This window comes from Balaenoptera borealis, assembly GCF_965194805.1.
Source record: "Balaenoptera borealis genome assembly, contig: HAP1_SCAFFOLD_790, whole genome shotgun sequence".
Taxonomy (NCBI): Eukaryota; Metazoa; Chordata; class Mammalia; order Artiodactyla; family Balaenopteridae; genus Balaenoptera; species Balaenoptera borealis.
This window is the reverse complement of record NW_028123411.1, coordinates 312,375-337,942: the sequence shown is the minus strand read 5'-3', so window position 1 is coordinate 337,942 and position 25,568 is coordinate 312,375. Positions and strand designations below refer to the sequence as shown.

General features: G+C 44.3%; 2 long non-coding RNA genes across 2 annotated transcripts in view; both read left to right on the top strand.

Annotated features, from left to right (window-relative positions):
• The first annotated feature begins 364 nt into the window (after positions 1–364).
• Positions 365–8,334, top strand: LOC309621659. Its single transcript, XR_014240134.1, has 3 exons — positions 365–1,746; positions 4,595–4,673; positions 8,306–8,334. It is a non-coding gene; the product is annotated as an uncharacterized lncRNA (long non-coding RNA).
• The window catches only part of LOC309621660, a 30,040-nt gene continuing 12,802 nt past the window's right edge, over positions 8,331–25,568 (top strand). Inside the window, exon 1 of the long non-coding RNA XR_014240135.1 lies at positions 8,331–20,654. This is a non-coding gene — a long non-coding RNA (uncharacterized lncRNA). The remainder of the gene's footprint in view (positions 20,655–25,568) is intronic.

Genomic DNA, 25,568 nt, shown 5'->3' with positions numbered 1-25,568 from the left:
AATGAAACTGAAGCTCAAACAATCTCACGTAACTTGTGCAGTCACGTAGGCAATGCAAGAGCTGGGATTCTGACTCAGGGCTGGGTGTCACCAACCCACACTTTTTCCACCTGAGCCTCTTGGACTAAGGTTTTCTCCCTTATCACCAACCACGTTTGCCTTCGGATTCTGACTCACCTGGAAAAGCAGGCACATCGGGCGCTCATTTTGGAAACAGGGACATTGTAAAGGTATTGAGAGAGAGAAGATCGGAACTAAAATCCCCCAGCGAAGTCGACATCAGCTGTGGACAAGTTCAGCCCAGCAGCCTGTGGCCAGGGCCCTGGGCTGGATCTCAGGCAGGCTCAGCTTCCGCACTGGTGCAGAGGGAATCTGCCCGGAGAGAAACAGAAATGCAAATCCTGCTCCTTAGATGGCCATCAGCCTTAGATGAAATGACGCAGGTGAATGGCTGCTACAGACCCTAGGATAGATACACTCAGCCCTCAGTGAATGCCTGATCTAGCCTCAAGTTAACCAAGAGACCAATTTTCTCTTTTTGTCCCTTTCTCACCAAGGATAAAATCACCCAGCTGTTCAGCAGGATGGTCAAGCTCCAGCCCTCCCAAGCTGGTGACCTTCTTGGGATACATGTGATGGGGGCAGGAGTTTGAAATAGCCACTGAAGGCAGGTCGGAGCTGCCTGTCAGGGGTGGCCAGACTTAGCCAATAAAAATACAAAAAGCCCAGTTAAATCTGAATTTCAGATAAACAACATGCACTTCTTTGACTTAAGTGTGTCCCGACACCTTTCCTCTCCTCTGTGTTCTGGGCATGCATCCCCACGGTTAGCTGTTCTCGGCAGAGGGGAAGCCCTGCAAGAGGCTTGGACCCTGGACGTCTCTGGCACCATCCCTTTTGGATACTTGGAACCGGCCAAGGAGACACACGTGGCCCTGGGGGGACACAGTGTCAGCCCCCCTCCTTGCATAGGGACAGATGGGGGATTTGGGGGCTGCAAACATTGGCACTGATGATGAAAACCAGGTGTTTCCTGGGGAAAGGCTTTATGCGATGGAAAGTGCTGCCACCCTGGGCCTTTCTGGAAGGATCTGCTCCTAAGTGGGTCTTTCCCACAATCTGCCCCGTGGGGCCCATTCAGAGGGAGGGCCCTGGATTGAAGAGGCCATGACACTGGCTCCCAAGACCACACTTGCACAGTGGCCGTTTCCTTTTCTCTCTCTCCTCTCCCTTCCTCTCTTCCCACATCTCTTGGTCTCTCTCGTTTTTCTCCTCAACTTCTTTTTTCTCCTCTGCCCTCCTTTCTCCTCTGTACTGTAAGGCAGTGTGAGTGGTTCTCAATCGGGCCAAGTGTGCCCCCAGCTCCTGTGGCTGGAGCCTGCGCCGAGAGGAGGCTGAGAGCCTGCGCAGGGAGCCCCTCAGTGGCTGTGATGTGGCTTCTACTGTCCTGGCTGCGAGGCTCAGGCACCCGGTCCAGCCCCACCCTCCCGGGACATTCCCCCGGCCCTGCGCTGGCGCGGCTGTCGGGATCAGCAGGCCCTCACCCCAGGGCCTCGCCTGGATCCCAGCACACCTCGCCTCCGTTGCCCAAGGACTGGCAGCGGATCACAGGGCTCTGGTTAGAACAACATTTGGCAGCTAGAGGTGGCTGAGCAAAATGGTCCTGGCCTGGGTGCAGCGGGAGCTGGGCCTCCTGGAGCGTTGGGGTGTGCGGCCTCGGCGGCTTCTGTCTGCGGCAGAGCCCGGGTAAGAGCATTCCCTTTCCCACCCTCCGTCTCCCCCGCAATCACATCCCTGGATCCTGGTGCTGCAGGAGACTCCATGGCTCTCAGGCACTGGGAGTGTGCAGCCCGGCCTGAAGCAAAATGTCCGCAACCACAGCTGCCATTTCAGCGCAGCGCCTGGGTGTCAGGCTCGGAGCTGCACGCCTCACACACGTTATCTCAACTTTGCTCATCGCAGCCCTCTTCGGTGGATCTTATTCTGATTCCCATTTTATAGTCATCTTAATTGCTCGGTTTCAGGCAGCCCTTTAAGCTCGTGATATTCCCTGACTTTCTGTTATAGCTCGTTTAACCCTCACAGCATCACTATGAGGTGGGGACTAGTCTGATTCCCATTTTGTAGCTGGGAAAACTGAGGCACAAAGAGACGAGTAACTCGTGGACCTGGGAGTCAGACCCAGATAATCTGGTTCCAGAGATGAAGCCCTTAGAACCATTCTGCGTAAGGTACCCCCCAAATAAGCAAAAGCGAGTTCAGAAAGGTTAATTAACTTGCTTAAGGTCACAAAGCTAAGATGTGTCAGAGCAAATGGTAGGACTCAGGTCTGTCTGCTCAGAGCTCCGTTCTCATTCATTATGCCACAGTGCTAAGTTTCATATAGATACACAAATGTAGCGCCATATGTGTATGTGTATAACACATCTATATTCTACAGAACTAGTAAACAAATAAAACAAATACATGAGCTATATAGCATTCATTTGTTTAATATTTAGTTTTGAGACAGAGAAGATTTAAAAAACACACATATGTACATATCTCTGACAATTCATTAATAGTAAATATATTTAAAACAAACCCATGTTAACAATCCATGATCGACGTTATAAAATGCAGAATATTTTGAGAAATGGGGAAATAACATGTCATTGTCCAATAGGCTCAATGAGGGAAGCTAGCCACATGAGTATATTTTTAGTTCTAATTTTAGAAATCTTCAAAGCAGGTAAGGGTTCCACTCTGATAAAAAGAAGGAAGCTCAGAAAACAACCACCAAGGACCTGCAGCAAAGATGGGAGCTAACTGGTCCTGTCTGCCCCCAGACGCTGTTCTTTACTACTAGTCTATCCCGCCTCTTCCATGAATCCAAACTACCAGGCAGGCCTCAGGGCGTGGGTGCAAAGGGGTCTGGGAGCAGGTGGGCAAAGCTGCAGCGATGAACTGTAATGGGTACCTTTACCTCTCAGCTAGCCCGAGAGCCCTGCCCATGTGTAGTGGGGAAGCTTTCACCTGGTGCATTCGCCAGCAGGGCTCACAGGGCTTAATTCAGTTGCAAAATACCCTAAACCCCAGCATTTTATCATTCTCCTCTGGAGTGTTTTGGCTTGGAAACAAGTGTACTGGCATGTGTGGAAACAGCCCGACAGCTCCGTTCTTGGGCTGTGTGGAGCAGCACAGGGCTGCTGTTGGCTTGGAGGCAGGTGCAGGCCAGCCGCAGGCCCAGGATCTGGAAACCTCCTTCTGGGTCCGAGGAGGGGACGTGGCAGAGCCAGAGCTAGCCTGTGCCTTTCAGGGAGTTTGCTTCTTAAGAACCTGCTGGGCCGTAATTACTGATGAGCTCACAGGAAAGAAGCCATAGATTGGCAGTGGAGGGGGCTCGGTGGGCAGGGGCAGTTACAGCTCATTTTCCCTGCAGACCAGCTGCAAAAAAGGATCGAGGGAAGACCTCCCTCCAGCTGCCTCCTTCACCTCCGCTCTTCCCTGCGCTCTCCTGAATGAACCCAGCTCCCCTTCTCCTGCTGGCTTGGCAGGTGTCTGCCAGTCACACTGTTAAGCTGCCCCAGACCTGCCCGTGTCGGCCCCATCTTGCCACCCCTACCTGTCTGCTCCCAGGACAGCAATTGTGCAAAAAGCCCCACACGTGAACTAGCATCAGCGAGACAGCCAGAGAGCCTCTTGGATTGGGACACTGGGGCAGGGAGCTCTGCCACTGGAGCAAGGTGACATGGGCGTGAAGCTGGGGCCCTGGACTTACGGGAGGGCAGAAAGCACCAGGGGAGAAGAGGCCTCCACGGGAAGTGATACTGGCTAGTAACACTAACTGCCATGGTCAAGGCCTTCTGGGTGCCAAGAAGAGATGCTTTGTATCTGTAACCTGAGCATCACGTTACCTGCCTGGGCAGCACATCATGCACACTGTGGTCTCTCTGAGGCCAGTCTCACCTCTTCCCCACGTGCCAAAAGAAAATAGTAATCTGACAGCTAAAGATTTGGAAAATGTAGTTTTTTTATGAAGCTTTCCTGGGAAAATGGAAGACAGGGTTCCATCAAGCACCAGAGGATTCTGGGAGATCCTCTTTCACCATCGTTGCTCCAGCTTTCTGCAGCAGCTGCCCCCTCCCTTTGTGTGCCCCAAGAATCTCCCCCAGCTGGGTCTCCTGTCACCTGGCTTTGCATCCCTCGCAACTGTCCCTCAAAAATCCTTCAGCTCTCATATCTCACTCTACAAAACAGAAGGGATGACTCTTAACAACACAGAAGTCTAGTTAGCATATCTCAGATCATAAGTAAGTCCTCGGAGACATAGTTCATCTAACAATATACCCATTATTTTTTACTTTATTAATTAAAAACTTAAACAGAAAATGATGACACCCATGTACCCACTAACCTAATTGGACTGATATTAATATTTTCTCCTTTCTTTCCTTCAGATCTCCCATTCTCCTCTCTCTCTATCTCTCTCCCCGGCCACCTCTCTCTCTAACACATTATACAGCAGGTAAAGCCCTACAGCCCATTTCTATTTTCTCCTTCTTTGGAAACGTTCCCGCGCATGTCTGGTGAGTGTCATTTGGTCTAATTCCAGGACAGCACCGTGGTTTTGAATGCAGACTTGGAAGCCAGACAGCCTGGCCATGAGCTCCAGCTCTGCACCAACTAGCTGGGTAAGTTGGGGCAAATTGCTTAACTTTTCTGTGCCTCAATCAAATAAGGAAGATGATCGTAAATTAATTTTGGGTGCAACAGTCAAATGTTAATAGATTTAAAGTGCCTGGAACAGAGCCCAGAAAAAATAAATGCTAATAAAGAGTAGCTATAATAGTGACCCATATACAATAACTAGACTAGTTTTGGGGGGGGGTTTAAAATTTGCCTAAATTGTGTCATAGCATTACACCTATACACAGACACACACAGACACACACACACACACTCCTTTTTCAACTTGCTCCTCTCTTGTGCTCCCATTGTGTTCAGACGTACCATTTTGATCCATGTAATGCATTCACTGTAGTTGCTATGGAGTGGTATATCATTGTTTTTTTAATTTACATTTCCCTGATTACTTTCTCTAAAATGTATTTGGAAAAGTGAGAGCCAAAGCAATTTTAAAGATGAGGAAGAATGAAAGGAGACTCGCCCTGTTATAATGACACTAAAGCTTATAAATTTATAAGTTTAAGCAGCAATGTCCAGTAGAACTTTCTGTAATCATGGAAGTATTCTATACGTACGCTATTCAATATGGCGGCCACTAGCCACTTACGGCTACTGAACACTTGAAATGTGGCTAGTATGACCAAGGAATTGAATTTTAATTTAAATTTAAATAGCAACATGTGATAATGACTACCCTATTGGAGAGCACAGATTTAGTGATAAAGCAAAATATAGTGATAAAGTGGCAGAAACGACTTTATCTGGTGGACCAAAGAAACAGAAGAGAGTCTAGAGACAGATGCCCATGTTTGGTAAACAACCAAAAAGGTATTGTAAGTCAACAAGGGAAATGATGTGCATATTTTTGTCAAATGCTTGGGTTTTCTCTTTGAATTTTCTTTATCATTTGGCCATTCCCTCCACCCTGCAATGGGTTGTATAGCTTTTATTTATTAATATGCCAGAATTATTTATATATTTAGATGTAATATAAAAATAATATTTCTCTTAATATGTGGATTTCTAATTAACATTTTGTTGAAAAGCCTTAGATTTTAAATATTTAATTTAAGGATTTTACTTTGTACATCTTGTTTAGGAAATCTTTTCCCAGAATTTGGAAAAGAATAGATATACAGAGATATATATATAACTGAATCACTGTGCTGTATACTTGAAACTAACAGGATATTGTAAATCAACTCTACCTCAATTTTAAAAAAAGAAAAAAAAAGAAATCTTTTCCCTGTACATGCACATTTTCTGTATCCAGTTGCACCTTTTTGTGGGTCAGTAGTTTTAATTATGTATTTTATTTTAAAACATTGATCTATCATGGTTCTTACTGGTTGTTCACTTATCACTCTATTCCTACTTTTATGTGCAGGGCACAATAGCCTTGAAACATCAGGGTAAGATAGACCTAGCCTCCCAACCCAAGAAGGCACCCCTTCATAGCCAGCTCACTGAAGCATCTCTAAAAAATAACCAGAATGTGTGAAAACAGAGAGTCACAAAAAGCCTTCCTAACTGCCGTTTCTTAGTTAACTTAAACTATCTACCGAGCCCTGATTCCAGTAAGATATTTCTAATAGTAAATGCCACAGCTACATTTCATCATGGAAAAAAAAAAAAAAAAAGAAGACTCTGAGCAATTCATAGTCCAATTTTGATTTCTAAAAAACAAACAACTAGAAAATGACTATCCTCAGATTTGAGAAAACTTTGTTTTTAGGACTAGGAATAATTTCGGTCTTTTCCAAAAATTTTGGTAAAAAATAACAGAGATAAAATTCTAGCATTTTAAAAAAAGGAAATCTTTTCCCACTCCAAGGTCGTAAAGTTAGTCTCCTATTTTGTAAAGGGCATGTTAAATTTTGCATTTCAAATTAAGATATTTAATCCAACTGAAATTCATTATTGAATATTGCGTGAAACAGAGATCTGAATTAGTCTCCCTCCCCATCTGGATGTCAATATTCCAGTGCCTTTTATTGAGTCATCCGTCCTTTCCACTTGATTTAAAATGCTTCCTCAGCACTTTAGTTTTCCCAATAAATTTTAGAATAATTTTGTCAACTTCGGTGATAAGCTTTTTAGATTTTTAAAATTCATATTTTATTAAATGTGTGGAATAATTTGGGGGAATTACTATGGTGCCATGTGAATTTTAGACCTGTTTTTTCAAAACACTAAAGACTCCACAAAAAACTGTTAGACCTAATAAATTCAGTAAAGCTGTAGAATACAAAGTCACCACTGAAAAATCAGTTGTGTTTCTATACACTAATTACAAACTACCTGATAAGGAAATGATGAAAACAATCTCAATTTCAAAGAGCATCATAAAGAATAAAATACTTAGGAATAACCTTAACTAAGGAAGTGAAGACATACACTGAAAACTATAAAGTATTGAGGGAAGAAATTAAAGAAGATGGAAACAAATGGAAAGACATTTCTTGTTCATGGATTGAAAGAAAATATTGTGAAAATGCCCATACTACCCAAAGTGATCTACAGAGTCAGTGCAAGCCCTATCAAAATCCCAAAGGCATTTCTTACAGAAAGAGACTAAACGACATTGCAAGAAGGAACAGGGGTTGTCTTTTCGTCTTGTTTATGGTTTCCTTTGCTGTGCAAAAGCTTTGAAGTTTCATTAGGTCCCATTTGTTTATTTTTGTTTTTATTTCCATTACTCTAGGAGGTGGATCAAAAAAGATCTTGCTGTGATTTATGTCAAAGAGTGTTCTTCCTATGTTTTCCTCTAAGAGTTTTATAGTGTCCGGTCTTACATTTAGGTCTCGAATCCATTTTGAGTTTATTTTTGTGTATGGTGTTAGGGAGTGTTTTAATTTCATTCTTTTACATGTAGCTGTCCAGATTTCCCAGCACCACTTATTGAAGAGACTGTCTTTTCTCCATTGTATATCTTTGCCTCCTTTGTCATAGATTAGTTGACCATAGGTGCATGGGTTTATCTCTGGGCTTTCTATCTTGTTCCATTGATCTATGTTTCTGTTTTTGTGCCAGTACCATATTGTCTTGATTACTGTAGCTTTGTAGTATAGTCTGAAATCAGGGAGTCTGATTCCTCCAGCTCCGTTTTTTTCCCTCAAGACTGCTTTGGCTATTCGGGGTCTTTTGTGTCTCCATACAAATTTTAAGATGATTTGTTCTAGTTCCGTAAAAAATGCCATTGGTAATTTGATAGGGATTGCATTGAATCTGTAGAGTGCTTTGGGTAGTATAGTCATTTCCACAATATTGATTCTTCCAATCCAAGAACATGGTATATCTCTCCATCTGTTGGTATCATCTTTAATTTCTTTCATTAGTGTCTTATAGTTTTCTGCATACAGGTCTTTTGTTTCCCTAGGTAGGTTTATTCCTAGGTATTTTATTCTTTTTGTTGCAGTGGTAAATGGGAGTGTTTCCATAATTTCCCTTTCAGATTTTTCATCATTAGTGTATAGGAATGCAAGAGATTTCTGTGCATTAATTTTGTATCCTGCAACTTTACCAAATTCATTGATTAGCTCTAGTAGTTTTCTGGTGGCATTTTTAGGATTCTCTATGTATAGTATCATGTCATCTGCAAACAGTGACAGTTTTACTTCTTCTTTCCAACCCTCAGAATGGGAGAAAATATTTGCAAACGAATCAACGGACAAAGGATTAATCTCCAAAATATATAAACAGCTCATTCAGCTCAATATTAAAGAAACAAACAACCCAATCCAAAAATGGGCAGAAGACCTAAATAGACATTTCTCCAAAGAAGACATACAGATGGCCAAGAAGCACATGAAAAGATGCTCAACATCACTAATTATTAGAGAAATGCAAATCAAAACTACAATGAGGTATCACCTCACACCAGTTAGAATGGGCATTATCAGAATATCTACAAACAACAAATGCTGGAGAGGGTGTGGAGAAAAGGGAACCCTCTTGCACTGTTGGTGGGAATGTAAATTGATACAGCCACTATGGAAAACAGTATGGAGGTTCCTTAAAAAACTAAAAACAGATTTACCATATGATCCAGCAATCCCACTACTGGGCGTATACCCAGAGAAAACGATAATTCAAAAAGACACATGCACCCCAATGTTCATTGCAGCACTATTTACAACAGCCAGGTCATGGAAGCAACCTAAATGCCCATCAACAGACGAATGGATAAGGAAGTTGTGGTACATATATACAATGGAATATTACTCAGCCATAAAAAGGAACGAAATTGAGTCATTTGTTGAGACGTGGATGGATCTAGAGACTGTCATACAGAGTGAAGTAAGTCAGAAAGAGAAAAACAAATATTGTATATTAATGCATGTATGTGGAACCTAGAAAAATGGTACAGATGAGCCGGTTTGCAGGGCAGAAGTTGAGACACAGATGTAGAGAACAGACATATGGACACCAAGGGGGGAAAACTGCGGTAGGGTGGGGATGGTGGGGTGCTGAATTGGGCGATTGGGATTGACATGTATACACTGATGTGTATAAAATTGATGACTAATAAGAACCTGCAGTACAAAAAAACAAACAAACAAAACAACTAATACTAAACTTTCATTGGGTTATTTGTATGGAAATATGTTAATATAAATGTTTCAGGCATTACGTGAAATTTCTAAAAATCTTATATGTTCTGGTATAATGTTATAAGTCATAATTCTAGTTATTACTTTAAAATGTATATCTCAGAAATAACTAAATTTCCTTGTCAATTGCATTATTATGAACTTTCATCAAATCTTTAAAGAAAAAAAAAAAAAAGAAGGAACAGGGGGCTCAGTGTGTACAGTTACCTACCTGCAGGGAGGTGGTAGAAATGCAAGCTCTGCCTATAAACACTACCTGACACTATGCCCCAAATCAACTAGACAGAGCCCTCTACAATTTCCCAGTCTAGCAGGAGAGGCTCTATATGTATATAAAACAATACAACAGAGATACAATGAAGAAAATCCCCCCATGAATACCAAAGGGGGAAAAGGTGATTCCCCGATGAGTGCTAGAGCCACTGGCTTTGAACTGAGAGTCGGGGAAAGGATTCCTAGCGCCTGTCCCGTCACCTCTCATGGAGATGTGTGCCATGGAAATGCCCTCCAGAGCTCAGCAGCCCCCCAAACCTCCCAGTAATTGTGTCAATAACTCCCACACTGACCATCCCTGCAGCCCCAAACCCAAAGACACCCAGTATCCAGACAGGAGTTTTGTCAGGACGTCTCATGGCACTCTAGGGAGGCCATATAAGATGAGTTTGGAAGCAGAAAGCACAGGCGCATCAGGCTAATAAGTCAGACAGAGGAAGACAAATACTGTATGATCTCTCTTATATATGGAATCTAAAAATATAAAACTCACAGAAACAGAGTAGAAGTGTGGTTGCCTGGCGGAGGCTGTGAGGAGAAGGAAATGGGAGCACGTTGGTCAAAGGCCACAAAGTTTCAGTTATAAGGTGAATAAATTCTGGGGATCTAATTACGGTAAGATAACTAGGGTTAACTATATAGTCTCACCGTAACAGCAAGGACAACAAAATGGTAATTATGTGAGGACAGGAGACGTTAACTAACCTTATCGAGGTAAACATTTTGAAATATATACACGTATCAAATCATCACTGTGTATACAGTATAATCTTATATGTCAATTATCTCTCAATAACGCTGGGAAAAAAAAACAGGAAGCAGTATTACTGCAGATGAAGCAGAGACGAGGCTGAATCAAAGGCCTTCTTCCAGGTGGGATATTGACTCAGAAGGCTAAATGCTCCTGGTATCCCAATACATTGTGGAACTGTTGTTGTATTTTGCACACACCCATGATTTTGCACTTACTGTTCCCTCTAATGGAGCTACTGATGGCCCTTCTTTGTGGGAGACTCCTATTAATCGGCCAACAGTTTTCTCAACCCTCAACTCTTCCAAGAAGCTTTCCCTGACATCCAGAATCTGAGTGAGGGGCCTCTCCGCCCGTGCTGGCCAGGACTCTAAAGCATTATCCTAGTCTATTATTTACAACTGCACGCCTGTGGGTGTGTTTTCTCTTGTAGACCATGCACTCTTTAATAGAAGGGTTGTCTCTGTCTTATCTCTCTCCTATGCTTCTGGAATATTGTGAATACTCAGTAAACATGTGTTGAATTCCCTAAGTAAGGGACTGATCCCCCCCAGCGGATGGCAAACTGTGGTTCTGTTACTGCAGCTTCTAACCTGTGCAGGCTCCAGTCCTCAGGTATACCTCAGGGCTCTCTGGGGCAGTGGGAAGTTGATTTCTCATAGCTGAACAATGCTCCCCTTTGCAAGATAGGGACTGCAGCAGGCTCTGAGGAAGATCTTACTAGAGGTGACATCTATTCTCTTTGAACTTGGCTGTAGATGAGGGGGAGTTATAGGCCACTGGCCCCTTTCAGAGGCAGCTGCATGCCAGCCAAGAGGAAACTCAAGCCGTCAGCTCTTTATAGAAGTCCTGCTGGACTGTTACTTCTTTCATCCCATCCCAGGGTCTGGGCACACACTTCTTCTTCAGTCTAGAACACTTCCCATCTCTCATTCCACTAACACACACACACATTTAGCCTCTATTCGGCTCTCTCCTTTAAATTCCCATCACTTCTTGTGGAAGTCTTCCTCACCTTTGTCCTATCCTCTCATGGAACTTTGTCCCTTTCTTTCAAATTAAAAAAATAAAAAAGTGTCCCATTTTGTAATTATATATCCATGAATGGGTCTAACAAAAGTCTGTCTTGTCCTCTAGACCATAAGTTCCATGAGGGGAGGTACCATCTCTGGTTTTGTTTTTAATTTCCTGTACTTGGTATAGTATCTACTAAGTGTTTAAAAGTTACCAAACACACTGAGTGTTAACGAACGTCCCTTTGTGCTCACTGTGTTGGCATAGTATACTTCTATGTCTCTCTCTAGACTTAATAATGCAGGAGCCACGGTTGTAGAGGTATTCCCAGCCTCAACTGCAGGCAGATGATGAGGAAGTGGGAATACCCTTCAGAATTGCCTCCTAAACCAGGTTATAAGGCACATAAAGTCAGCCTCATTAACTTAGAGTCCCACCTCACTTCAGACCTCAACTGGGATGATCAAACTTGATCAACCATCTCACTTTCCAGAATGTCCTCAACTCATTTCCGAAAGAGAATTCTCCCTCTTCATGTAACAATCCCGGCCAAATGTTGATCTGCACTTGGGGACCCGCTGCCCTCTTCTCTTGGCCCCAGTCTTGGGCACAGGGCCAGGGGCTGCCGAGGAGCACAGGCTCAGGGCGAGAGCACTGGAGCTCCGGTGTTGGGGTGTTGGTTCTATGACTTCCTAGCGTCAGGGCCAACGCACGGTACTTGGCTGCACCCGGCTACCATTGACTTTTCTGTAAAATGAGAACAAGTACCTCCCTCGGAGTTTTGTTGAGACGATGACATGATTTAATGAATGTACCATGCTCACCTCAATACAGTAACGAGTTCCTGTAGTGAGTAGATGCTTTGTAAACATGCACTAAGTCAATAAAAGAATATAACTGTACAGTTTTAAGTTTTGTGGTTTTAAGTGATGTGACTACAGTCGATTGTATTCATGATCGACAAATGTCCCCTCTCCCCCGACCCATCATCCCCTGATCACTTTCACCCAATAAATAGAACGTGATCAGATACAATCACGTTCCAGTTCACGCCGAGGCTGTAAGAGGTTCTGCGTGTTTCTACTTACCTTTCTTGAGCTCCTGCCCTCCATGATGGGAAGAACAGTCTCCAGGTGTTGCCTCTGCAGCCTGGGTCCTATAACGGTCAAGGCCAGCTAAGCCACAGCCAACATGCAGACCTGGCAGCAAGAAAAAACAAAGCCTGTAGTCATAACCACTCAGATTTGGGGAGTTCTCCATGATATCGTTGTAGCCAAACGTAAGGCAGTAACTCACATTTCAAATCATCAGTCTCATACAGGTGTACTCTGAAGGGTGTGATACTCTTTTAGATGGGCAGCTTGTGGTATTGTTTGCAAATTAATCACACATGACTTTATGCATTTAACTCTTATGTGGTTGTAGCACACTCTTTCCTTTGGTCAAGAGCAGTGGATAAATCTTGCCACCTCTCTGGAAATCCCGTGGCTTATTGCCTATGGGGGATGAACACGTGTTGAGCTCAAACTAGTGAGTGTCTTGAGGGTTTTTCTAGGGGAAAATATGAGGAACTTGCCTCAGAATATGAAGCTTGCATCAGGTTCCTCATCTCAGTGGGAACTTTTCGGAATGAATTAAAAGTTCTACCCTCTAAAAGGCAATTACAAAAAGAAAGTCCAAAGCAACCTTTTTAATGCTATAATTTTCCTTGTACTTACATGTCCCATTAAAAAGAAAAATGACGTTAAAATAATTTTAAAGGTTTTGGCTTAAGCCCATTGAAAGAAGGCAATTCCCCCATTAAGAATCAAGTTCTCATTATCTGGGCCCAGCCTGCATTAAGGATGGACTCCTGCAGAGATGTGATCTGGTGACTGGGTTCCAGCTGAGAACGACCATGCTGAAATTAACATGGCGCCAACCTGCCCATCATGAATCTTACGTGGCTCTTTGCCTTGCTTGTCTCTTAAGGGCCCTTCAGATGGAAATCTGCCAAATTTCTTCCTGCAGCCAACCTCTATTTGGGGTTTGTCCCTGCTTGTTTTCCTGATGCCAGTTCTGGCCTTTTATGATGTTTTGGTCTTTTTTATGTAAACGTGTAGATGGTCTAGCTCAGCTATTAGCAGCTGACCAACGGAGCAGTTACTTTTTCACCAATCATTGCTCATTGTGTTTCATTTTTTCCCCTTGGTTTTAATCAGGTTTCACCACTGTTAAGAGGTAAGCATGGAAATCTTTTGGTGGGCCATAATCTGTTAAATTGATAAAAATATTTAACCCACTAAGTGACAAAAGGTTGAGAAAGAAAACTGTAACTTCAGCTCCTGTGTTTTCATGTAATCCATGGTATCCCTCCTGTCATGTGATTATTCTGCCTAGGGGAAGGGGGTGCAGGAGCAGGGTACCAACATGTTACTGGCCACCTGTCAGGCAGCTGTCAAGTGGTAATGATTTTCAATCACTGCCAAGCAGGTTCTAGATTTGAGCCAGTGACCTAGGAAGAAAGTCTCCATAGCCCATTACCAAACTATCCCCCGAGCCCTTTGTTTCCCCGACTAACACCCTTTCCAATAAAACTCCATTTTTTTCATTGAATCTGTCAACATGCCTACAAATCCCTGAAGAGTGAAATTAATTTGAACCACAGAGTTGGACAAACAAGCTCAAAAGTGAGTTCTTCAGAAATAGAAGCCAATATTTCAGACATTGATCCATTTGAAAAAAATGGCTTTGGTTGCCCCATTGGAGCTTGGGTGGGGGTGGGGGAGGAGATAAGCAAAGAAGTTGTTATACAGTTTACTGCATGGCAAATCTTAACTATTCCAAATTCTAACATTTTATGCCTTCAAGTAGATGAACGCTGCGTGCTGGTGGCTGAAACTCTTAGAGACTAAAAACTGAATCCCTCTGGAGAATCCTTCTTCCTCTGACCAGGTTACCTGAGAGTTTCAGTGTGACTGCATTGGGAAAACACAGTTTCATAGCATTTCAAACCCTATCTATCTATCTAATTTTTTTTTTTTTTTTTTACTTTTCTTTCTATCAGCCATGAACCTATGGTGAGTAGCAGAAGCTTCCTGTGGTAGGAAACAGCTTATCTCATACTTCCTAGCCCACCAACATCTGCATAGTTCAAACTTTGTTGGAAGCCCAACACATTTTCTTAAACTTTGATACTATTTGTTGTGAACCAGTCCAGAAAATAAGTATATGTTGCATGAAGCTACATTGAGCCCATTCGGTTACTTGAAGAAAGGGAGTGAGGTAGGGAGAGAGGGAAACCTTTTCTTCCTGCCATGAGTCAATGATAGGGCGTCAGAGTCCCTTTGACCTGCCTAATTTCCAGTGTGAACTTTCTGAGGCTTTATATACACACAAAATGTACATCATATTTATCTAGGACTAAAAAGTATCCATATTTTCTTATATAACACACGTCAGCCTTGCCTAGAGGTGAGAGGAACAGGTAAGGGGTGGGTTTCGGAAAATACTCAAGACAGATAGGAGTCAACAAAAACACCACCTTGAAGTGCCAAAAGTTAAAAGGAACTCTTTATGTATATTCAATTTGGCCACTAAACAAATCTGTATTTACTACCTGCTCTGTGGAGAGGGTATGTTCTATAGCAAAGGCCTGGGTTCAGATTCTGGCTTTCCTTTGCCAACCGAGTGAACTTAGGCCAGTAACCGAAGCTTTCTGACTCTTCCCTTCCTCGTGGGAAACGTGAATCCTAATGCCTTCGACATGGGGCATGTGTGGGTTGAAAGAGATACATAAGGGATCCACTATGGCAACCACTATACTAGAGGCACTCAATAGGTGGGTATTGTTACATTACCAATGTAATGTCATCATTATCACAGACAAACTCACCCATGACACAGCCCTCTGGGTTGCAGGAAACTCTGGAAGTGGTCCGTCAAGCTGAGGGCTTTTAGCTGTACGTATCCCCGATTCCCTGCCTGAGGGCCTTTTCTGGACACTTCAGGGCAGGTCAGAAGGGCCAGGGTCTTAACACCCTGGAAACAGCCATGATGGATTGAAGTTGGAGGGTAAATACTCCCCAGCTTCCTTGCCCCTGGGTGGGATAACTCTGAAGTGAGTTCTCCTCGGACTCCCAGAGGCCTCCAGCTGGACGGAGGCCTCATGAAGCCTACTTGGGCTTTCCAGTGTCCCCTGTCAAACCTGCCCATTTCCTTACCAGCCCATCTGAGACCATTTCCCAAATAAGCCACCTGCACTCAAATCCTTGTATCCAGTTCTACTCTTGGGGGAACCCAACATAAAACACTGTGGTTAAGTACTGACCTTGTCCTCAAGCTCTCAACCTGGGGTTATATGAGGATCGACCACATCTCAAATCAGTATTGACAGTTCAGTGTCAACCACGTCCCAAATCAGCATTGACAGTTCAGTGTCTGACCTTGTGACGTCAGATTTTGGCTCAGATTTGAAAGCACTTTTTTTACCCTGACCAGTGAATCTAATACATATGGCTTGTCTTTCCTGGCCACAGAGGCTGCTTCTTGCTTCTGTTTTTTTTTTTTTAATTAATTAATTAATTTATTTTTGGTTGTGTTGGGTCTTCGTTGCTGTGTGTGGGCTTTCTCTAGTCGCGGTGAGTGGGGGCTACCCTTCCTTGCGGTGCGTGGGCTCCTCACTGTTGTGGCTTCTCTTGTTGTGGAGCACAGGCTCTAGGCATGCAGGCTTCAGTAGTTGTGGCACGTGGGCTCAGTAGTTGTGGCTCGCGGGCTCTAGAGCGCAGGCTCAGTAGTTGTGGCGCACGGGCTTAGTTGCTCCGCGGCATGTGGGAACTTCCCGGGCCAGGGCTCGAACCTGTGTCCCTTGCATTGGCAGACGGATTCTTAACCACTGCGCCACCAGGGAAGCCTGAGGCTGCTTCTTGTTCAGCAACTCTGGAGGATGTGTGATGTCTTTAGGAAGGGAACCCATCTCTGACACCCAAATATCTATTTATTATACACAACACACCCTATATTCTAAGTTGGACCATCCCAGACATACCCTCCAAATTTGGTGAAAACCCATCCAGCCATTTCACAGAATATACGTAGCAGATGCTTAATTTTATTAAGACAACTATAACATTCAATGGAAGCCTTTTCATTTACTCATAGAGCATGTAAGGAACAAAAATGATTTTCCAAATATTTTTCTTTTGCACAAATCGAGGCAGAAGAAACAAAACCATGACCCAGAAAAATCAAATGAATGAAGTTAATCAGGCTTATAATTTAAGATGAGTGAATTTAGTGGTGCATGAGTTAGAAATATTTGACACGCCAAGACTGACACAGACTCTGATGCCATGGCTAAGGAAGTGTACCTCAATGACCTCACAGCTTTTGTTTTCAAATAATTATTACTCTTTGCATGTATAATTGTAACCTGGGCAATTAGAATGTAGACACTTTCTTATGAAGTTCCTCTTCTCTAGTTTCAGTACCATAACCAAGGTGGCAGTCTTAGCTAAAGTGATGCTCATAAATAGCACATTGACACGGAGCCTTGATTTTACTTCAGTTTTGGATTTGTGGTCCAGACCTGGGTTTGTACACTAACTCTGCAACCTACTAGACAAGCCATGTAACCTCGACTTAGCGTCTGTCTCCATCAACAGGGAGGAAAACTGACTTCATGGGACCATCCTAAGTTTCAATGAGGTAAGGTGGATATAATCACTTTGTAAACTGTATACACACTAGATAGAAGTCAGCGAATGTTTTTATTATCTCAGCTGATCTTTACAATTGCTCTGGAAGGTAGAGAAGGCAGATCAGTGTTTCCTTTTCACAGACGAGAAACTGGGCATTGCAAGGGTTAACGCACTTTGGCTAGTAAATGTCACAGGTCAGACCTGCACCACAGGTCCTCTAGTTCTGAGATGACTCTTCTTTCCTCCACAACAGTGACTCTAGAACTTTCTTGAACACTAGAAGCAAGCTGGGGGAGCTTGTTAAAAAATGCAGATTCCCATTCTTTCCCTCTATTTTACTCCCATCCACAAGATACTAATTTAAGGTCCTGAAATTGGTTTTAAGAATCCTCATTTCTAATAAACACTTCAGATCATTCTGATGCAGGAAGTCCATGAACCACATTTTCAAAACACTCAGCTATCACCACATGTTGTCTCAAAAATTAAGTTCAAAAAGGACAATTCTTTGGAATTAAAGAACTTTCCAATTTGCTCGTGTGAGGGATTTTGGATAATAATTATTAAAGATAATAGTTACTATTACTTGAATCCTTAATAGCTACTATGCTAAATGTTTTACACACATTATCTAAATGGATCCTGATAAAACCCTGGTGCCCCTGGATTGTACAACTCTACGCAGTAAGTACTACTACCCTCCCTGTTTCACTGTGAAACATCTGATCTCCAAGAGATAGATACATTTCCAACAGTTCCCTATATAATAAATAGCAAAGAAAGGAAGTGAACCCAGATTTGTTTAACTTCAAATCCATGCAATTAGCCTTGTTATTCTATAAAAAAACAAATAAATGAGGAAGCGAAAAGAATTCTGTACAGATTGAATCTCTAATTCTGACAAAATCACACTATGGTTGGAGAAATAGAAAAAGAGCTATGGCTGACTTTAGGTACATTCTGTAATCTGGTTTATTCCAATAACAAACAATGCATCATCAAGGGCCTAGCTTGGCGGTAGCAGATCTCAGGACTGGGGTGGTGTATTAGTAATCTCTTGCTGAATAACAAATTACCCCCAATGAACCAGTTGGAAATAGCAAATGTTTTATCTCACAAAGTTTCTGAGGCTAAGGAATCTGAGATCAGCCTAGCTGGCTCCTTCTCGCTCAGGATCTCTCAAGAGGTTGCAGTCAAGCTGTGGGCTGGAGCTGCTGTCATCTGAAGGCTTGGCAAGGGCTGGGGAATCTGCTTCCAAGACAGCTCACTCACGTGCCTGTTGGCAGGAGCCTTGAGTTCCTCACCACGAGGGTCTCTACACAGGGCTGCTTGAACATCCTCACAACATGGCAGCTGGCTTCCTCTAGAGCAAGTTACTCAAGAGAGGGATCAAGACAAAAGCCACAGTGCCCTTTATGACCCAGTCTCAGAAGATACCCACCATCACTTCTGCTTCATTCTATTAATTAAAATGGAATCACTAACTCCTGTCCACATGCAAGGGAGGACTAGGCTCTCTTGCTTGAAAGAAGGAGTAGTAAAGCATTTATGAACATGTTTTCAAAACTACCAAAGGTGGGATAGACTGAAATATATTTATGATCTCATTCTATCCCATTGTGCCAAGTCAGCTGCTCTCCACTCTTTAGTCTAAATGTGGTAACTTCTATCCATCTATATATCCACCCACCATCCATCCATCCACCCATTGATATCCATCCAAACATGCACGGAACTCTTTCTAAATTCCAGACTCTAAATTCCAGACACAGTTAAAAATTATATAAGACGATGTATATTACGTATTTTACACAAGGGATAGATGAAATGTTCATCTATTCATTGAAAAAGGTCATAGTAGTCCAACTAGTTGATGGTCTCAGCTGAGTCCATCCTTAGACCAAGCATTGTCTTAGGTTCTGGTGATGCATACTCCATGATCAAATGAATCTTAGAGCTTTGAGGGGGGTGGTCACTACCATGTATCAAATAATTACCCCAAGTAAGTACTTAATTTTAGACACAGGCGCTGAAGGTAAGGAACCAGATGTCACGAGTGCACGTAGCCAGCGGTTAGCTAGGTATGCTGTGTGAGAGGCAGGAAGGGAGGAGGTGGCAGCAGACAGCATTCCAGGCAGAGAGAAAGGCATGTGCAAAGGCCCAGAGCATGAGGAGCAGGGCAGGCCTGTGGAACATTAACTGCGGCCAATTTAACTGGGGCACAGAGACGTGGTGACATGGGCATCAGACTCTGCTAGAGACGAGGGCAGGGCCTACGCCTGTGGGGTGGCTTAGGTCAAATGAGAAGAGTTGGTCTTCCTCTTGAAAGGTAGTTAGAGGTTGTAGAGCACTGGACACCCAGCACAGAGAACAGAAACTTTCCATCGATGAGAGTAAAGTATACGGTCACAGAAGAACGGCCTGGTGATACGAGCGGGCACAGCAGGGCTCCTGGCTTGGCATCCTGGGCGATGTCACCAACCTCTTGCACTTTTTTCACAAGGGTGTCGGTGTGGTAGGTGTATTTTCTCATTTTAGCATCCCTGTCTGCTACCTTTTCCACAGCCACTTGGAAGAAAACATTCAAGTTTTCCAGAACGACTTTGTCCTCACCTGGAGCTTCCAACTGCGTTAGGTCTCAGCTCTCGTCTCTGGACTCAACTATGCCTCTGAGGTTCTGGCTGTGTTAAAACGATGGAAGGCCCAGGGCTGAAGCATCGGACTTTCAGAGGGTGTAGACACTCCACGGAGATGTCTCCTTATTTAGGAATTCTCCGTTTGAGTGCCATCTCAGCTAAGCAACCCTAGTAACCTCTGGAAATCTGACCAAGAAACCTATTTATTTATACGTGGGCTGATTATTTTTTTTTTCTGTGTGTTAATATATGTGTATGCACTGTGCACCCTCTGAGCCGAGGTTGCAAGTCAGTGAGATTTGGAGCTTATAACGTTGAATTCTTTGAAAGTGAAATAATAATAATCGCAATAATAATAAAGCACTGGCCATCCACCCCCCACCCCGCCACAGAAGGGTTGTCTACACGATTATGAGTGGTTACATTTTGATTTTCCAAGCTTGCTGCAAATGGGCCTAAATCGGACTCGATTTCCCATCATAATTGCTTTCTGCATGAAGAGGTCTGCTCCAGAACAGTCTGCCGCTGTTTTAATGGGCAGGGTGTCTATTTGTATGTTAATAGTTTCCTCTGGGTTATTGGGCTTGTTGATGGAAAAGCCCAAATCAGAGGATTCTCTATTTTCAAGGTTTACTATTAATCTCTGATTTTTTGTGCCAACACGAAGCCACTTCAGCCTCTTCTGCTCTAAATCCTCTCAGTGGAAGCATGAAGAATGCCGATACGCTGTCTCTCATGAAGCAGAGTCGTGTCAAGGCACCCTCACCTCGCTGGCTCAGTGGACTGCGGTGCCCAGGTGGCTCCACAGGTGAGTTTCCCAGGGACAGTGCGGTCCCAGGTAACCCATTCGCTCAGCTCCTGAGAGCCTCAGACTCATGTCTGCTGTCTTTGCCAAGCAAGGTCACCTGTACCGGGTGGATGAGCATTGCAGAAACGCCAAGCCTGACATGCATCCGGGGGAGAGGACCAAGGACTCAGTGCTAGAAACAGAAAAGGCCAGTCTTGAATCCAGACTCTGTAGGTGAGTGGCCTTGTCATTTGCAGCCAGTCCCAACCTCTCTGACCTTCAGCTTCCTTCCTGCTAGAAAAAGCAGCAGGAACAATCATTTTCTTGTATTATTTATCCTGAGGTCTGATAATACGGTATCCCGATGCCTAAAGACGGGCAAACAGCAGTCCCCATACAGGATTGTTAAAACTCAGAAACTCGGAATCTAGTCTTCCTAACTCATGCATCCATTGCTTCACCCATAAGGGCAGGGATTTTTTTTTTTGAATTTTATTTTATTTATTTTTTATACAGCAGGTCCTTATTAGTTATCTATTTTATACATATTAGTGTATACATGTCAATCCCAATCTCCCAATTCATCCCACCACCACCGCCGTTCCCCCCACCGCTTCCCCCCCTTGGTGTCCATATGTTTGTTCTCTGTATCTGTGTCTCTGTTTCTGAAGGGCAGGGATTTTTATTTCTTTTGCTTTCTGCTGCTTCTCCCCAGTGCCTAGAACAAAGTTGTGCACACAGCAGGTGCTTAATAAGTAATTATAGACAAAATGACTAAACAGATTCAGTCACCACATTTATTGAGTGTCTGTTGTATCCCAGTACTTGGGCCAAATGCCAGGACCTCAGGAATTAAAATAAGTTGTTCTTGTTCCTGAGAGCTCTTGACCTTTGAGGGCTGGGTAGGTGCAGGTCGGCAGACAACAGAGATAGAAATAAATAATTCCAATAATTCACAGTTTCTTAAAAGTATGGCCCGAGAAGCCTCTGAATCAGAATCTCCTGGAGCATGTGTTAAAAATAAAGGCCCCAGCCTGGATTTATGGAATCAAAATGTCTGGGGATGGGCCCTGGGAATCTCATGTTTTATCAGAATCCTAGATAACTCTAATTTACCTTCCTGTAAAGACATGCATGCTGAGAACCATGTGTGAGTTGCCGCAAAGTGCTGGGACAGCTACAGCCAGGGTCAAGGGGATTCAGGGAAGCCTACTGAGGGAGGTGACCCTGGAACTAAGGTGGGAGGGATGAGAAAGAGATGGCAGGTGAAGAAGGGTCCAGGGACACCCTGTCAGAGGGAAAGGCATGACACCAGACAGTTCTGGAAAGTTCCAGAAACAGTGAGCAAAGAGACCTGAAAGAGAAGGGGAGACAGGGAGACAGTATAAGGAATTTCAGACCTTAGAGAGCATGTTTTGTAAGCCAATACCAGAACCAGATTTTTTAAATTGAGGTAAAATTGACATAGAACATTATATCAGTTTCGGGTGTACGACATAATGATTGACATTTGTATACATTGCGAAACAATCACCACGATAAGTCTAGCTAACATCCATCACCACACATGGTTACCAAAACATCTTATTCTCCTTGTGATGAGAACTTTTAAGATTTAGTCTCTTAGCAAATTTCAAATGTGCACTACAGTACTATTCAGATTGTCAAGAAGAACCACGTGGACTATTTCAAATACTGTATAGTTAAAACACTGAATTGACAGAATTGCAAATAGATGTAGGAACACATCCAAGGAACCTATAAGGACCCCTTCACAGCACCTGTTAGCCTGAAAGGCACTGAGAAGTAAATGGAGATTTAAATGGAAGACGATCTCTAAATCAACATAACAAAAACAAAAACAAAACACCAGAGACAGAAACAAGGGGGAAAAGACTATGAGTTCATGAACAATTTTTTAAAAGTATTATTTGCACTTTTAGGTTCCTTTCTTTTCATACTGCCTCTGAATCTCATTTCTTATCCAGCTCTCCACATTTTTTCTGGGTAAAACCCAGGACACAAGATCTGTTAAGTGTAAGCTGAGGGCAGGGTGGGGCTGAGAGAGGCCCGGTTTGGGGCGGAGCAGGTGTGGAAGGGACTAAGAGGCCAGGATTCGCCAGGCACAGCCCTGTGACTTTGCCCATGTTCTAGAACTTCCCAAAGTCTTAGATCCATCATGTACTAATAATATAAATATTAGGTGTAGTTAATACTAAATATCTCCCAGGGCTATTTCAAGGGTTGGCTGATACAAAGACTACAAAGAGCTTGGTGTACAGTGGGTGCTTGGGGAAGTGGTGGCAGTGATAGAAGTCATTCTAAAGATATAATTTCTTTATCTCCTGGGGAGCTGAGCCTGGAAGCTTCCCAGTCACACTTTCGCTTAGAAGAATTTTGGCTGGGAAATAACTGATATTGGGAGGTTACCCCCGAAAGCAGTGCGTGGAGGGCAGCCCCCTTTGCTCACAACTCATTAGAAACGGCAAAGGCTCTCCGTCCTAGTGACGGAGCTCAGGCCTCTCCGCAGGGTGACCAACTGGGAGCAGGCGCAGGGTGCAGCCTCTCCCAGGACCGGGCCAGCTGTCCTGGCCGCGGCCCCTCTCCTACTGGGAAGGTGTCGGGAGGGCCCCAGCGGGAGCGCCGCACCCCACCTGAGCCTGACTCACAGCGCGGGGCGGGGTGTGTCGCTGGGGCCTGGGCGTTCCAGGGAAAGGTGAGCCTGTCATGACAAAGCCCCCAGACTCAGTGCTGAGTCACCCCCTGTGTGTCCCCAGGCCCCCCACCCCGCCTCTCTTCCCTTCCCAGCCTCCCCTGGTCCTAATCATGCCCGTTTCTGCGAAGGCATGAGGCAGTGGGTTGGCCCAGGCACACTGGTGCAACGAGAGCCCAGGAAGAGTTAAATAATCATCCCCGGAGTCAGGCCATTTCTTGGCTCGGAGAACCAACGGGACTCAAGTGTTTGCTGTACACAGACCTTGATGGGATTGGGACTCAGGGTGGGCGATGATCCACAGGGTGGCCAACTTGCTCCTGCGGGCCCGGGGCTGTCTCAGTTTTAAATCGAAGAGTCTTGGGTCCTAGAAAGCCCCTGAGCCCCCAGCAAACAGGGGACCTGGTCTCTAAAGGGACAGGGTGCTGGAGAAGACAGGTGTCTGGGCCCCAGAGTTGCTGACTGATGGGCATGTGCTGATGCCTGACATTTACCTGGTTGGGTGCTTGCTGTGTGCCTGGTACTACTATGTATTCCCTAATTAATCCTCACAGCAATCCCACGAGGCAGGTACTGTGATGATTCCCATTTTACTGATGAGTAGACTGAGTCACAGAAGGGGTAAGCACCTCTGTGAGGACACAGGTGGAAGAGCCAGTGTCGGGCTGTGAATCTCAGCAGTGTGGGTCCAGACTGACCCCAGTCTGAATTTATTGCCTAGATCAATACACACACACACACACACACACACACACACAAAGATAGACACATGCACAGACACACTTAGACACACACACACACACAAAGACAGACACACAAAGACAGACACACTTAGACACACACACAGACACACACACACACACACTGGGGGCCACGCGGCACAGTGTTGCAGGAAATCTCATTTCAAAGAAGCCTAGTCCAGCAGTCAAGAAAAACTAAAAAGGAAGAAACTGGGATCTTTTCTTTTGTCTTCTGAAAACCAAAGAGAACCTAACTCATAAGCAACCCTCTGAAAATGCCTTTTCCCTCCATCCCTTGCTCCCAGATGCACAGCTACTCCAGAACCTTCACTTTTAAGCTTGCACAACTCTTTCCCTTCTTCTTCTTCTTCCCCTTCTCCTTCCCCTTCTTCTTCTTTCTCCCTTTTCCTTTTAAAATATCCCCTTCTTTCCCCTTTACCCAGCACCCCTAGAAGCGGCCCTACACTGGGGCACCCTAGCTAGCAGTAAGGCAGCCCTTCTTCCCTCCCTCCTGGAGCCTCTGGGCCCAGCCCAGCCCCTGCCAGGACCCCTGGAGCCTAGGTAATCCCCTCAGACCCCATTCCAAACCCACTTGCTCACGCCTGGTGTCTGACTTGCTGCAGAGCCCTTCAAAGGGACATTGAGCTCATCTTGTTTACTCAAAGCTGAATTCCGGCTCCTTCCTGGGCCAGTGTTCTCCGCCCTGAATGTGCATTAGAATCAACCACATCTGGATCTTCTGCAACACGTTGTTTTCCAGGTTCCTGTCGCCAGTTTCCTCAGTCTCTAGTCCGGGGCCCTCAGTGGGTGTGGTGCACGGTGACCACTGTGGAACCTGCGTCACTCAAGCCATAACTCACACCCAAGACCAGGATCCCTGAGACCACAAATGGGGAAATAAAGCCAGTAGCACCCTCGTTTCGTTAGCCTGTATAGCCATACCTATTAGAGGAGATACACAAAACGAGGGTTGGTTCCCTCGGTGTACATTTATTGAACGCCTCCTGGATGCCAGGCACCATTCCAGGCATTGGGGTTGCAGAGATTTATAAAACACCATCTTGGCCATTGCGCAGATAAAAGCCTGCGTGGAGAGGTGGGCATGTGAGCAATGGCGAGAATGGAGCATTAGAATTCGGTGTGATGGTGGTCACTGTGGCTCCTGGATCACAGGACCGTGGGAGAGCGATGCTGGACCTCTCCCCTCGCCCCCCTCCCCTCCCTCTCCCCTTGTCCCCTCCCCTCCCCCTCCCCCTCCCCCTTCTCCCCTTTTCAAACTTTTTATCTTGAGAAAACTATAAATCCAGATGCAGTTGCAAGAAATAAAACAGAGAGATCCCATATACCTTTCATCCAGTTCTCCCCATCTTGCATAATTCTAGTATAGATCACAACCAGGAAATGGACATTGATTCAATTCTCCCACTCTTTTTAAGGAAAAAAAAAACGCTGCACACATAAACAATAAACCAACCACTTTATCCTCAAGTAGCCCCAGCACCAATGGCAACTTGTTAACTTCCCTCAGATGAATCTTCATGTCTCTCTGAGCAAAAATGTGTATGTGCGCACACACATATGTATGCACGTAAGTACATAACTGCATGGACACACAGGTATATACATATATTATTTTACAAACGTTATGTTATCGAACTCAATTTGGAATTGGTACATTATTAACTAACAAAAGAT